We start from the raw sequence: 14,811 nt of genomic DNA, 5'->3' as shown, positions 1-14,811 counted from the left end.
GATCATGACTTAAGTCAAAATCAAAAGTCAGACACTTAACCGACTGAAACCCCCAGATGCCCCTTCTCTAAACTTTTTATGACTGTGTCAACACAATGCCCAGTCACTTCCAGGAAACTTTGGTATTGTATATACTTCCAGTAAGGACGTTCTCTTTCACAATTACAGCATAAACATCGAAATCAGGAAAGTAACATTACTTTACAACCATGCACCCTCAGACTCCATTCCGCTTTCTCCTATTGTCCTAGTAACATCCTTTAGAGTGAAAAGATTTGATCCAGAATCGCATACTTAACTGTCATGTGTTAAGTTTCCTTTGATCAGGAACAGTCCCTCAATCTGTCATTGACTTTCATGACCTTGATAGTCTTGAAAAGTACAGTTCAGTTGTTTTGTAGAATATCCCTTGTTAGGGCGCCTGAGTGGCTCAGTTGATTAAACGTCTGCCTTCAGCTCAGGTCATGATCCCAGTGTCCTGGGATGGAGCCCTGCATTGAGCCCCGCATCGGGCTCCTCGCTCAGTGAGCAGGAGCACCCTCTGCCTGCTGCACTGCCTACTTGTGATTTCTCTCTCTGTGTCAAATAAATAAATAAAATCTTAAAAAAAAAAAAAAAAGAATATCCCTTATTTTGGGTTTGCTATGGGCTGGTGTTTGTGTCCTCTCAAAATTCATATGTTGAAACCTGATGCCCAAGGTCATGGTATGAGGAGGTAGGGCTTTGGAAGGCTCTGCCCTCATGATTAAGATTAATGCCCATATAAAGGAGATCCCGGGGCTCTAGCTTGTCCCTGCCACCAAGGGAGGACACAGAGAAAAGATGGCTGTCCATGAACCGGGAAGTCCTCATGGAACATCGAATCCACTGGTGTGGTGTCACAGACTCCAGAACTGTGAGAAGTGAATGTTGGTGGTTTATAAGCCACCAACCTCTGGCACCTTGTAAGAGCAGCCCAATGGATTAAGAGAGGGTTTGTCTGATGTCTCCTCAAGAGTGGATTCAGATGATGCATCTTGGGCTGCGATATCATAGAAACAGTGCCGTGCTGTTGCCATGGCATCCTGCCTGCTGGTACGCCGTTTCATTGTGGCTCATTACGGATGGTGTTAACTTCAATCACCTGATGGAAGGTATGTGTTTCAGGTTTTCCCATTGTAGAGTCACTCTTCTTCCCTTTGCAATTAGTCAGTATTTTGTTGGGAGGTATTTTGAGACTACGTTCCTCATTAAACTTGCAATTTATTCATTTATTTATAGCAGTGTGGACTCATAGATTCCTATTTTATTCAGCGGGTTGTAATCTTTTGGAATCATCTTGATTCTGATGCTCAAATTTCCCCGTAGTTTGCCAGTGGGAGTCCCTCCCTGGCACCCCATCGCTCTTCGAACTCTTCCTTACTTTCCTGTGTGACATGTTCTGGGCTCATCTTGCTCCTTGCTTGACCCCACTCTGGCATTCGCCATTCCTCCAAAAAGGCTCAGCTCCTCTTAGTGGAGAATGGTATTTAGAAACTAAGATCTGGGCATGAGGTGTGCTCACTGCTGTGGAGGTTTCATCGCTCGTAGGCGCGCTCCGTGGACAGAAAAAGGGAATCCATCTGTAGAGACACAGATATGTATATACACACACATATATTTTATATCTACATTTTTATATCTGTCAAAGCGCAGTGTGAGGCTCATGCTGGAGTGAGAGGTAGAGGCCGAGGGGTCTCCTGGGGGAAAGGGGAGGTTCATGACCATTGCTGTGGGAGTGGCTCACCCAGCCCTTTGGGCCTCAGGCAGGGGGTGGGGGCGGGGGCAGTGTGTTGGTCCTTGGAGTTCCCAGAGAATGAGCTGACGGGCTTTACGGAAGTGAAATCAAATCCCCAGACCGAGGGATGGCTCAAGCTTCCCGAGGAAGCCTTGGGAAGACATGACCGTGCCACTAGGAAGCTGACCGTCCCCAAAGGAGACCTCTTTCCCGTCGGGCCTCAGTGCAGCGGTGGAAGACTGTGAACCAGTTCCTGGGCCCACCATGCTCTGGCAGCCCAGCCAGCAGGGTGTGGTGGCAGCCACGGGCTACCAGCCCCTGGAAGGTCTTCCCCTTCTCCTCACGTGCGAATTAGATGATACCCTGTTTTCTCTCTGCCATCACAGAGTTGGTGTTTGGGGTGGTTGCATTTATAATTAGCCACCGTGAAAGAGAAGAAGCCACATCCACCTCATTGAGAGAAATGCACATTACTCAGAGATCCTGATTTTAGAGCTGGTCATGACTTGGATCATCTTCCTTTGGGAAGGAGATCAAATGCATTTTTAGTTGTAGATGGCGTGGGTTCTTCATTTTAGTAAGAACATCTTGAAATATATTTTTTATTGAGGTGAAATTCCCATAACATTAATCATGCAAAAACGTACCATTCCGTGGCGGGTAGCACATGTGCAGTGGGGGGCAACCACCATCTCCATCAGGTACGCCGAGCGTTTCGAAAGTGCGTCCACAAGGAAAGAAGGTGTGTGTGGATGCTGGGCAGCTGTGTGTCTGCCCAGCAGCCCTTGCTCTGGGGGACAATTCTTCTCTTATTCCATGGGGTTCCGGCTGGATCTGTCTCGGGCCAGAGTCACCTCTCACATTCACTTATGGGGATGGACGTGTGACTCATGCTGTCCTACTGGGTGTAGAACCCGGGTCATAGTGGGCCAGAACAACTGAAGTGACCCTTGGAACTTTTCTGCTGGGCACGGCCCCTTGAGTGAGGGTGACCATGAAAAACAAAACAGAATAGTTATGGGGTTCAGACCCTGAGGCTCAATGCAGGGGTGGGGATGTTGCTATAGGATGTGGAGCTTCATGTCCTAGAAGTTTTAGGGCACTTCCTGAGGGGAAAGAAAACAATGCTCTTCCACTGGGACTCTAAGCTGGGAGAAGGTGCGCCTGAGACTGCCATCCACCATCTTGGAATCTGTTTCAAGGAGGAGAGAAAGGCCATCACAATGGGGAGCAGACAAGAGTCATGGAGACCATGAACTTGGGAGCTAGCATTTGAGTCCTTGGATCTACCTAATCCTGAATCTCCAACCCAGGGCTTCCCAATTATCTAAACTCTAAACTGCTGAATCCCTTTGTTTAAAATCTAGTTTAGGCTGGGATTCTGTCCCATGTGACTGAGAGTCTTGACGAATATAACAAGCCACATGGAAGGTAGGTGGAAGTATCACCATTTGGTAGAGATGAAGAACTTAACGTGGAGAGTGGTCCGTGATGCAGCTCTCCTGGTGGGTGTGACGAGCCATGGATATTAAGATGACCCAAGTGGTGAGTCACTGTGGGGCTGACATCACCAGCGGGATGGTAGGTGAGCCAGGTCTGGACATCAGGGAGGGCTGCAGCAGAGACAGGCAGGTGGAATGGTTTCAGAAGCCGACTGACGGAGAGGACATAAGGTCTAGCAGAGTGCGGGGGCCAAGGGTAGAGTCTCATCTGAGTCAGAAGTGTGGGAACCCAGCCTTCCGCTGAGCTTCCCGGTGGACAATGTTAGAGGAACATGCTGTCGGGGAAGGAGTTGAAGGGGCTCCTGTGGCAATCACAGGTGCTAAATATGTCTGGTTGTCCCTGCTTTGAGTTCCTCGGTTCTGTTTACTTCCTGGATCCTACAGCGGAATGGAGCTGCACGGCTGGTTCCGGCCAACGAGGGATGAAAGGCTGTGTCAGTGTGATACCCTCCAGGGCTCTCCTTGCCAGGCCGGCTCTTCTGTCAGCCAGGGTCCCAGAATATTCCACGAGCTCCACCGTCTGCAGACTTGCCACAGATACGTAGCAGGAGCCGAAGAAACTTTATGGTTTTTTATAGTGGATTCAATAGATTTAATTTATAGCTGTGCCATGCTCTTTTTTTTTTTTTTTTTTTTTTGTGGTGGTAAAATAGGTGTAACATAAAATTGCCATCTTAACCATTTTTAAGTGTAGAGTTCGAAGGCAGTAAGTACGCTCATATATTGTGCAACCCTCACCAACATCCACCTCCAGAGCTCTTTTTGTCTTTCCCAACTGTACCCAGTGTAAGCTCTGTACCTACTAAACACGAACTTCCCACTCCTCACACCCACCCCCCGCCCCCCAGTCCCTGGCAGCTACTCTTCTCCTTTGTCTATGAATTCGACTACGCTATGTACCTTGCGTAGGTGGAATCACACAATATTCGTCCTCTTGCGGCTGACTTACTTTGCTTAGCAGAATGTCTTCAAGGTGGATCCGTGTTACAGCAGCTTTCAGAACTTCCTTCCCTTTTAAGGCTGAATAATATTCCACTGTATGTGTACGCCACATTTCGTTTTTCTGTTCGTCTACTTACGGACATCTGGGTTGTCTCCCCCTTTTGGCTATTGCGAAAAATACTGCTGTGAACACTGGCGTACAAAAAGCAGAGATCGTGAGAGTCTCTGATTTCTGTTCCTTCGGATCTATACAGGGAAGTGGAATTACGGGGTCGTATGGTAATTCTATGTGTAATTTTTGTGAGGAACCACCATACTATTTTCCACAGAACTTCCATGATTTTAAGTCACGAAAACTTGGGATTGTTTGCTATTGCAGGACAACCTAGCATAGCCTGACTGACACTGCCCCTTGCTCTGGAGCGTCTAGGAGCACCCAGGATTCTGGTTAGGCCACGGAAGGAAGGGGGTACAGGAGCACAGAGGCTAAATCAATCGGAGCCTCATCAGAGCCGGGTTCTGGAACCAACCCTGAAGCCACATGGTTGCCTCTCACTGGACTCAACCCCCCTCTAACATAGTCACCTTGGGTCTCTTGACCTCAGCAGCACAGATACCCAAGGTCACACACATTATGACCTCCAATGACTTCCTCATAAATAGTTCTACTCAGTAGAAACTTCCATTTGCCCTTCTTGATCCTGAGCATTTCAGCTTGTAATGTCTTAAAAGTGCGATGTGGTGATTTCGGGGTCAGATGAAGCACGCTTTGGAATCCTGGTTCTGCGATTTCCCCAACTGGGTGGCTTTGACTAAGCCTCAGTTTCTTCATTTGTAGAGGGAGGATAATATAAACTACCACATAAGTTTGGCAAGGACTAAGGGAAATGTGCCAAGTCCGGTGCCTGGCGCACAGGAGGCACCCAGGAAACAGGCGCTGCTATTTGGGAGCAATATTATATAAGCCCTTGAGGAAGGGAGAGGTACCGCGCCATCTTTCTAAACGCGGTCTTCCCCTTGGCCATGTTTTAGAGTATCTGCGGATGCCCAGCTTGATATGGAGAGCAAAGCAGCAGGGAGCCTGCCGTGCACGCATTCATTCAACAGATGCTTACTGAGAACCTACTGGACACCAAGTGCCAAGCTACAGTTGTGGCTCTTGTCCTCATGGGAGAAACAGCACGAGTCTCTGAGCAGGGCCTGTTATCAACAGCATGGGGTGACCACTTGAGCGAGGGTGACACTGAAAAAGGCAAGGACAATTGTGTCGAGAGCGGCCTCTGACCTTGAGGCTAGGGAGTGGGGAAGACTGGAGGATCTGGGAGCATTAGTGAGCTTCTGGCAGGAAACCCTCTTGGATGAAAGTTGGGCACCGTGTCACAGTTAGGTAACTGTTCCTGTGCCCTCAAAGCTGGTGGGAAGAATGGAAAAGTAGGACTGGTGTCAGCTGTGAGGGCCTCAATGCGGGTCTTTGGGAGCCCCCCCCCCCCGGCCCACAAGTGGGATGGTGGGTGCCAGGGGAAGGGAACCCTCAGTGTCCTGGGTCAGAGAGCTCAGGGCACTGCCATGTAGCTCAAGGGGGTGGATTGGGGGTTTACAGTAGGAGAGGCTGGTGGAGGCACAGGCAGAAGTGGAGAGCTGGGCTGGGGGGGGGGTCAGGGGGTCCAGTACTAAGCCCTAGAGGTAGCAGTCAGGAAAGTGATGAGCAGAGGGTGGCTGTGCTGACAGGAGTAGACAAAGATGCCCCCAAGTCAGAAACCTGGAGCCCGGAGAACTCTCTGGGAAATGAGAACAACCCCCGCGGGAGAGGGGTGAGTAAGCGCGAGGGTGGAGTGTAGGTGTGCACAGGATCTCCGAGCTGGAAGGGATCTTCAATGTCATTTAGTTCAACCTCCCACCCCATGAAGTCTTTCAGTCTTCCACTGTCCAATTGAGGGCACTCAACTCTACTTGGACACTTCAAGGTACGGGGAGCTCACCCCCTCTGAGGGGATTCATCCTGTAGAGGTGCCCGAGCCTCCAGGACCGCCCGGGCGGACCTGGCGCCTCGACCTTGGCCCTGTTGAGTGGGCTGGCCTCCGCTCGGCCGCACCTGGCGGGGGTGGCCGGTCGGGTGGGGATTGCGGTGCGGATGGGCCGGCGCTGCTGTCCCCAGCCCCAGTGCTGAGGCAGGCAGAGTGCAGTGGGCTCTGGTGGAGGTCGGGAGAACTGCAGGGTGAAGGCCGCCGGGGGCTCCGCGGGCTGCTGGGGGGGAGGCACTTGACACCGGCCGGGGGAGAGGAGGGGCCGCTGTCCCTACGGCCAGTGCTGGATGCGGGGACCCAGAGAAGAGGCAGCGCCAGGTAGCGGGGCGCCCCGCGGGGGCGTGGGGCTGGGGGGTGGGAGGGCTGCAGCCAGGCCCCCGGCGGAGTGGTCCGGAACGCGACCGCGGCGGGGTGCCCAGGCCCCGCGCAGGGTCGTGGCCATGCGGGGTCCGGCCCTCCGTCTCGCAGCGTGCGGAGACCCCCCGGCGGGGCCGTAGGGGCCGGGAAGTCGGGCCGAGGGCGCTAGGACCGGCCGCGCGCCCAGGCCGCTACCGCCGCGGCGCCCCGGGGCCCCCCAGTCGGCGCTGCCTCCCGGGCCGGCTCCGCAGCGCCGGGGCCGGGGCCAGCGCGGCCGCGGGGGGCGAGCAGCGGGCGGAGGCCTGGGCCCGCGGGCGGCCGGAGGGAGGGAAGGAGGGGGGGGGGGAGAGAGGGGGTGGGAGGGGGGGACCCGGCAGAGGAGGCGGAGAGAGGGAGCGCGACAGCGAGCGGAGGGAGGGAGCGAGCGAGGCAGGCAGGCGGGCCGGGAGGGAGGGAGGGCGCGCGGGCGGCGGCGGCGGCGGCGAGAGCAGAGGACGAGCCGGGACGCGGCGCCGCGGCACCAGGGCGCGCAGCCGGGCCGGCCCGACCCCACCGGCCACACGGTAATGAGCGCCGCTGCTGGCGGCCCGGGAGGCCGGCCCGGAGGCGGGCAGGGAGGAGGGGAGGCCGGGCGGGGGGCACGGCGGCGGGCAGTGCCCAGCTCGGGGCACGCTCCTGGACCCCTGCAACTCGGCGCCGGGCGCTCGCGGGGCCAGGGCTGCGGGCGGGGACGGCGGGCCGGGCTGGCCAGGGCGGCGCGGGGGATTTGAGGGTTTGTTTATGTCCCCGCGGGCTCGGCAGGCGCCCCCTCCCGTCCCGCCCGCTCCCGGCGCGGAGCCCCCTCCCCGCCCCCGCCCGGCTCCGGGCTCAAGTTCAAGTCTATACAATGCCGCGGGGGGCCCCCTCCACCGCCGGCCTCGGTCGCGGTGCCCGGCTCGGCGCTGCCGCAGGGGCCCCGGCCTGGCCGCCCCCGCCTTCCGGGCCCTGCCCCCGCCCCGGGGCCCCGCCTGGGGCCTGCGGCCGGGGCGCTGGAGGGCGCGGACCCCGACCCGGAATGATCGGCTCCCGCCGCGGCCCGCAGGGAGCGGGGGAGGGGGCGGGGGCCGGGCCCCGCGCAGGCTCCGCGGCGGCGGCAGAAAATGGCAGCCTGGCACGACCCGGCCCCCCGCCCCTCCCCCCGGCTCCCGGCCCTCCTCGGCCCGGCGGGGCGGGGGACCCGGGAGGCCCCCGGGGGCGGGCCGAGGGGTGATCCGGGGGCCGGGCCGGGGAGCGCTGCGCAGCGATCCTCCTCCGGCCACCTGTGGCTGGGGGTGCGGGGTGCCAGCGGATCTGGGAGGGGCGGCGGGGGTGGGGAGAGTGCCACTTGGGGGGCACACCTCCCCGCGGAGGGCCGGGCGGCGCGAGGGGGGGGACGTCGTGCCTGGCTCCTCCCTGCCCCCGCCGCGGGCCGTGGGAGCCGGGGCGGCGGCGGCGGCGGCGGCGGCGGTGGCGGTGGTGGTGGCGCCGCAGTGTGGGGGCGGGGCGGGGGCGGGTGAAGATCCCGGGCCGGGGCCGCGGGGGCCGGAAAACGCGGGGATGGGAGCTGCGGGCCAGGGCCAGGGCCGGGAGCGGCGCGGGTGGGAGCACCTGGGGTCGCCCCCTGCAGCAGCACCCCCAGTCGTACACACTCACACGCACGCGGACACACTCACGCACACGCACCCCCGCTGGGCCGGTGCAGACGTGTCCTTGAAAGCTTCGCATCTGCACAGTGAAGGACGAGGCCTCGCAGAGGCTGCAGATCGGGGTCTTCGGCCCCGCGGCCCCGCGCCCCAGGAGACCCCGAGCTTCGGAGCCGCAGGCGGCCGCGGTCCGTGTCCCGCCCTCACCCCAGCTCCCCTCCCCCAGGCCGCCCTGCCCTCCCTCCCCCTCGGCGCGGACCGAGCTGGACCGAGCTGGCGTGGGTCCAGGGCCCGCCCCCGGCCTCCCCCAGCCCCCCATCGCTGGGGCCCGCGGCCCTCCGGCTGCCAAACTGCATTTCGCTTTCCTGGAACCTCCCTTCTTGGGGGCACCCACTCCCCTTCCACCCCACTCTGTTATTTCCCACTTTTCTCTCCATCCCCAACGTCCTTCCACCTCTCTCTACCTCAAAGCCAGTTGAGTAGGTCTTGCCCTGGTTGGGGAGTGGGGGCTAGCCGACTCTCGGGGGGCTTTCTTCCCCTGCTCCTGAGGGGAGCACCCCCGTGGCTGCACCTTGACCCAAGATGGCGTCCAGCACCCAGCTGGGCAGCTCCGACCTCAGGGCGGGGGAGGCAGGGCGGCGGGGAGGTAGTGGGGGCGCTCCCAGAACCACTCCACGCGCCCCCTCTCAAACCAGCAGGGACAGGAGCCTGGGCGAGACGCGCCCTCTGCCCTGTGACCCAGCTTGCCCCTCGCTGCCATGCCCAGAGACTGCCATCAGCATCCCTGGGGGACGGTTCGGTCTTCATGTTTCACCCTGCGCTGCCAGCGGCTGAACCGGCCTCCAGCCTCCTGGGCCGGCCGGCTGCGAGGGGATCCTGGGATCAGGTGCTGCTCTGCTGTGCCTCCTCCCTTCCAGGCAGATGTGACAGCTGCAGCCAGGGAAGCTTTTCTCCTTAGGCGTTGCTGGAGTGTTAGGACTGGCCTGTGGGATCTGGGGAGCCCAGCTGTTAGGCGGAGGGACCCTCTTCAGGCTGTCCTCCGTGCTGGCAGGGGCTATCATCTTCTGGTGGATTCCTGAGCTGCCTGGCTTTGGGAGGCTGGGGTTGTCAGGAGTTCCTGCTGGGTTTCTGGGGCAAGGTGGCCCCCCTCTGCCTCCAGGTCCCACAGAGGAGAGCCTGGTTGGGCTGTTTGACAGGCAACTCCGCAGAAGAGTGAGTCTGCACCTGTGTACGTACCTGTGCTGCACCAACTTGGGCTTCGGGGCTGGCATCTACCTGCCCGCCGCCCTTCCCGGCCCCACTTCTTTGGGCCCTGGCTCCCTCTCTGCCCTCCAGCTGCTTGGAACTTGTCTATAGCTACTCCTCAAATGCATAACCCCAGGCCCAGGCTGACCCGGCTCTCCTTGTCCCCCCCCCACACACACTCCACCCCCTGTTGCAGGGGGGAGGCTGCCATGGGAGGTTGTCCTTAGAAAGGTGAATTTCTTGTTGAATTGAGGACTGCCTGTGCATCGTGCAAGGGCTGCCCCCGAGCCCTGGAGAGGACGACCCGGACTGTCATCTGTCAGGGTGTCTGCGGACAGGATTCCTCTGTGGGGTGGGGGTTGGACTGGAGCTTGGAGGTCCATTCCAACTTTGAAATTCTATGGCTCTGATTCTAGTGGTGGAATTTCAGACCCAGGAATGGGGGCGGGGTGGTCTGTTTTCACCACACAGCCGTAATCCGGAAAGGCTTCCAAGGAGAGGAGGTCTGAGAGTGCAAGGCCTCCTGGGGGATGGGCCTTGGAAAGGAAAAGGTGGCATGAGGGGTGGGGACACTGCAGGGACGAGGTTTGTCACAGGTGACCGCACAGAGAGTAAAAATTCAGCTTCCCCGGTAAACCTTCATAGGCTTTGTGTCCTTCTGTAGGCTTCCATGTAAATCCATGTGTGTCCATAATTTCTGAGGTTTTTTTCCCCCCAAGTCCAATTCACAATATGCTCTTGAGTCCCTTGTGGCTATTTTCCTATCACAGTCACAAATCACTGCCAATGGTCCTCTGGAAATGGCTTCAAGAAATGCAGGACAAACTAAAAAATACTTGCCCAGGGTGACTTGGCCCCTGGGGAACTTAACTGTCCCCTGCTCCTGCTCTCTCCCATAAGCCTGTGGTCTCTGCAGGACAAGGACTTGGCTGCCTCTGGGTCACCCATCCGACATTTAGTGGGACCTCCTTGAATGCCGAACGGCGGGGCAGCTTGCTACGCTTCTGTGGTTTTGGTCCCTGCCCTCTCCCTGGCGGTGGCCAGGCAAGGCTCCTTTTGTTGGGAAGCATATAGGGAACTCAGAGGAGTCTTAGCTGCTCCCTAATGGGTAAGTTAAGAATAGACCATCGCAGGGCCTGAAATGTTACCATTAGTATCGGAGCCTTAGAATTTAGGCTTAAAAGAGAACTGTGAGCGCTGAGGACACGTGGAGCTGAGCTGGGGGCTATTTGGGTGTGGGGCCAGGCGGGGGTTGGGAGTACTATCCAGACCCTGAGGCCAGAAGAGCCCATCCTGCCTTTCCCCAGTCCTTCCTGCTGCTTGTGCGGACCTGGAGTCCCTGACCTCCCTGACCGTGTGTGGGGTGCGGGGTGTGAGGTGTGGCCCTTGGGAATTGTTTCCACTTCCATTTGATGTGTAACAGGGGGTAGAGGCAGTCAGGAGCCCTCACCCGCCCTTTGAGGCTGGGCATCTCCGTGGGCCTGCGTTTTCCTGCCTTTGAAGGCTTTCATGGTAAATTAAGGTGCCAGATTCCTTTCCCCCCAAATTTTGAGGGCTTGTTTTCAGTCAGGTCTCTCTTTGACTATTTTTCCCTTAAAAAAAAAAAAAAAACCCAAAACCAAATCCGAGTCTCAGACCCATGAAGTGTCGGAAATGTGTGTGTGTGCGTGCATGTGTGTGTGTGTGTGTGTGTTCAAGGCTGCCTCCATTTGGCTGAGTGTTGTGGGCAAGACAGGGTGTGGTGTACATGTGTGTGTGGAGACTTCTCTGTACACGGTGTGCGGCGCCGTGGGGAGAGAGGTGACTTGCTTAGACATGAGCCCGTTTCGAGGCAGTCGAAGTGAGGGCCCTGGAGTCAGCCACTTCCCTGCCGCGAGATCAGGGACAGCTAACTTCATTGCTCTGTGCCTCAGTTTCCTCACCTGTACCGTGGAAATAAGACGCCGCTGTGCTTAAGGTTGTCGTGAGGATTCGCGGGGACAGTGTGCATTGGTCCCACAGCGGAGTGTCCGTGCTCAGTGTCTGGGCAGCGTGGGTGGACCGGTGCTGCGGGAAGTGTGTTCAGAAGTCTGGTCCGTCTTCCTGCCTCTTCTGCACCATCTTGGACAGCAGAGGAAAGTGCTGATCCTGCCTGACAGAGCTCCAGAGGGGGAGGGCTCCTCAGTGCCACCTGGCAGTTGGTTCTGGGAGTGTAACGGGTGGCCCTGCGGTGACACTGCGAACAGGTTGTCTGTGTACTCACCTTAAATCCCTCACTTCACAGTTCCAGCTCTTTCTTTGGTCCCATGTGTGCTTTGCGAGCATTTCCTGTGGGCAAGGCCCTGTGCTGGGATTTGAGGGGACACGGAGTGAGTTTAGGATGAACCCTGCTGATGAATGACCATAGACCGAAGTCACAGGAGAGGGAGAAATGAAGTGCTCAAAGGACAGTGCGGTCATAAGGAACTGAGGGGATCAGGGAAGGCTTCTTGGAAGAGGTGGTACCGAAGGTGGTACCGAAGGTGAAGCAGTGAAGTGGGGCTTTCAGGCTGAGGGGAGGAGACCAGGCTGTGGGGGATGGGGTGGCTGGAATGTGGAGGAGATGCTAGGCGGTGGAGGGGGGCCCTAGGGGTGCTGGGGGCCAGGCTGAGGTCCCACATCGATTTGGGGAGACTGGTCCCTGTGCTCCGTAGCTCCTGCTTGTCCTGTGGACAATCGTATTGAACCCTGCTTGTAGTGGCTTCTCGGGGTGGAGAGAAGCCAGGGGGATGAAAGTGAGGGCAGGGGAGGGCGCCCCCCCTCCAGCTCATCTGGTGTAGGTGCTTCATGGTCCCTTTATATTCTATAGACTCTCCAGTGCTTAAGAGCTCAGCGTGGAGGGAAATAGAGCATATTTAAATCACACAACCCTGGGGCGCGGTGGGGGGGGGTGTGTGGGGTGGAGGGGGCTGTGGCAGGGGCTGTGGCCGTTAAGGGAAATACCAGCCAGTGACAGCAACTGTGGCCGAATGGGGAGGAGAAGGGTCGTGGGCTTGGCCTCCCATTGCTTCCCCTCACCCAGGCTGAGGTGCCCCGACGTCCAGAACATTCTTCCAAGGGGCTGCGAGCAGGAGGGAAATGGAGGCTGCCGGAGCTGGCTCTGCCCTTCCCTCCGGTCTCCCTCTGCCACACGCAGCTGAACTGAGCCCCTGGTTTGGAGAGGATGTGCCCCAGGCGGGGCTGCAGGTGCCTGGCAGCCCCCAGCAAGGACAGCTCTAGTCAGGGCCCTCCAGGCCACATCTCCCTTGCTGATCACATCCAGGCCTGGCCTGTCTGGAGGACAGCGGCGGGGGAGGAGGTGCAGACGTCTGGGGCTTTCCTAACTGAATCCCGGCAGGGAGTGGAATTTTTTTTTTTTTTAGCCATAGCTCAGCGTGGTCCACTCCTGTCCTGCTGAGGTTCCCTCTGACCCCTAAGACTTCCCAGCCTTATTTACTTCTATACCCAGGTTCCTATTTTCTCTTTCCTGCGGTCATGGCCCTGCTCACTGTCATCCCTATTGATCTCCGTTTCTGTTTCAAATGTCAAGGTCATTTTTATTCTGAGCCGGTTGTTAGCCGCCCTGTCTGGGTACACCGAGGGGACAGAGGACCATCTCTCCCAGCTGGTAAGAGGAGGGTCAGAACTTGGGTGTTCTGACTCCTGCTCTAATTAGATGGATCTGGGGGTTGGTGCGGATGTTCTGGACCGAACAGATTACCTAGATCCCTGTGTTCCAGTGGTCCTTACTCGAACAGGTTAAAAGATGCGGAGAAGAGACGTTACGGGACGGTGAGGTCAGATCTGTGGTTTACGGAGCCCTGGATTGGACCGGGCCATGTCATGGTGAATGTCAGGGAAAGCTTGGACTGCGAGGCTGGGAGGCTGGTGCTCTGGAAGTGGCCCCCCCCCCCGCCCCCAGAGGTTCCCCAGAGGACCCTGAGAGAGGCAGGTGAGGGCCTCGGCCCGGTAGGTGGGATCCTCGAACACTCCAGCAAACAGAACCTGTTGGGAAGGGGCTTCTTGAGGGAATGGTCCTGTGTGATTAATTTTAGAGATTCTGAAAGGATAAATACATTTGTGGATAGAGGGAAATCTATTGAGATTTCCCCAAGCCTGTGAAGTGTGGTAGTAAGCGTGTCTATTCTGATGTGTTAAATGTCCATGGTGTGGTGTTGGGTAGCCCACAAAAGCAGTGTGCAGAGCATAATCTTGTTTTTGTAAAGTCCTTTAAAATAAATACAAATATACACGGACAGAAAAAGTCGCTCTGGGAGGATACACAGCCGACCTGTCAAGAAAGCCTTGGCCTTTTTACTTGATATACTTTATACATTTTTGTAATCTTTGAAAAAATGTCAATGCACATGTGTTCCTTTCTTAATGACAACAACAAAAATAAATAAAACCACACTTTTTAAAGCTTCTGGATAAGAATGGGAAAAAGATTTGAGTCATGCTAGGACTGGAAGTTCGACTCTTTTTTATAATGGATAAGAAAGGAGCTTGGAGACTGACAGTAAAGGGTAGGGCCACTAGATCCCTGTCCTTCCCGGGAGGCCTGTGGGGAGGAATAGTATGGATGCTCTGAGCAAAGGCTGGGGCTAAGGAGGCGAGTGGAAAATAGGCAGCTGGCTGAGTACCCGTCCGTGCCAGAGCCAGTACGCCAAGTTAGCTTTGTCGGAAGGCAACTTGAACTCTCAGTTCACCCAGGATGGGAAACAGATCATTGAGGGTCTTCACAGAAGGCTTCGATCTGCCTGTTCTTGTGGTCCAAATGGTTCCCTGGGAGGTATAACCAGGGCCGGGTCCCAGGGTGGAGCTCAGGCGACCCAGCCCCGCACAGAAGGAACAGCGTGAGGAGCCGCACACAGGGAGGACAGAGTGGGACTTCAGGAGGCCCCCAGAAGGGATGGAAAGGGTTCTGGGGAGCTCCTCTGGCATGTGGGCTCAAGCTGCGCCCAGCTCTGTGATCGGGAGGCCCACGAGTGGGTGGCAGTGACCCAGGGGACAGGGTGGAGAGGTGAGAAAAGGCAGCTACAAATTCCTCTGCCTGTTGCTTGGCAACAGCCTCCACCTTCCCCATGAACAGCCCCTCCCCCAGCGCCAACCCCCACCCATGGGTGCCCTCTTGGAGTCTGTTTTCCCCTCTGAGGCTGCCCCTTTAACATGACACGAGAAAGAGTATGTGTCCTTGTCTGTCTCTGCCCCACCCTGGATTAAGGCAGGAGCATAAATATGGTACCATGCAAGCAAGCACAGAGCAGGTCCCTCTGCACCGCAGCTCCCCCCCCCCCCCCCCCCCCCCCCCCCCCCCCCCCCCCCCC

The 14,811-nt window shown here is 57.4% G+C and overlaps 1 protein-coding gene across 2 annotated transcripts in view; it reads left to right on the top strand.

Annotated features, from left to right (window-relative positions):
- Window positions 1–6,429: 6,429 nt before the first annotated feature.
- DNMT3A (DNA methyltransferase 3 alpha) overlaps window positions 6,430–14,811 on the top strand; it is a 100,939-nt gene continuing 92,557 nt past the window's right edge. The window contains exon 1 of one of the 2 annotated variants that reach the window (XM_059405261.1): window positions 6,430–6,542. The gene's annotated coding sequence lies outside the window, so the exon portion shown is untranslated. Of the gene's footprint in view, window positions 6,543–7,057; window positions 7,145–14,811 lie in introns of those variants that run through there. The other variant, XM_059405259.1, reaches the window with a different exon arrangement.

Source organism: Mustela nigripes, chromosome 7 (assembly GCF_022355385.1).
Source record: "Mustela nigripes isolate SB6536 chromosome 7, MUSNIG.SB6536, whole genome shotgun sequence".
Taxonomy (NCBI): domain Eukaryota; kingdom Metazoa; phylum Chordata; class Mammalia; order Carnivora; family Mustelidae; genus Mustela; species Mustela nigripes.
The sequence above is the reverse complement of the archived record's forward strand: the minus strand, read 5'-3'. Positions and strand labels throughout refer to the sequence as shown.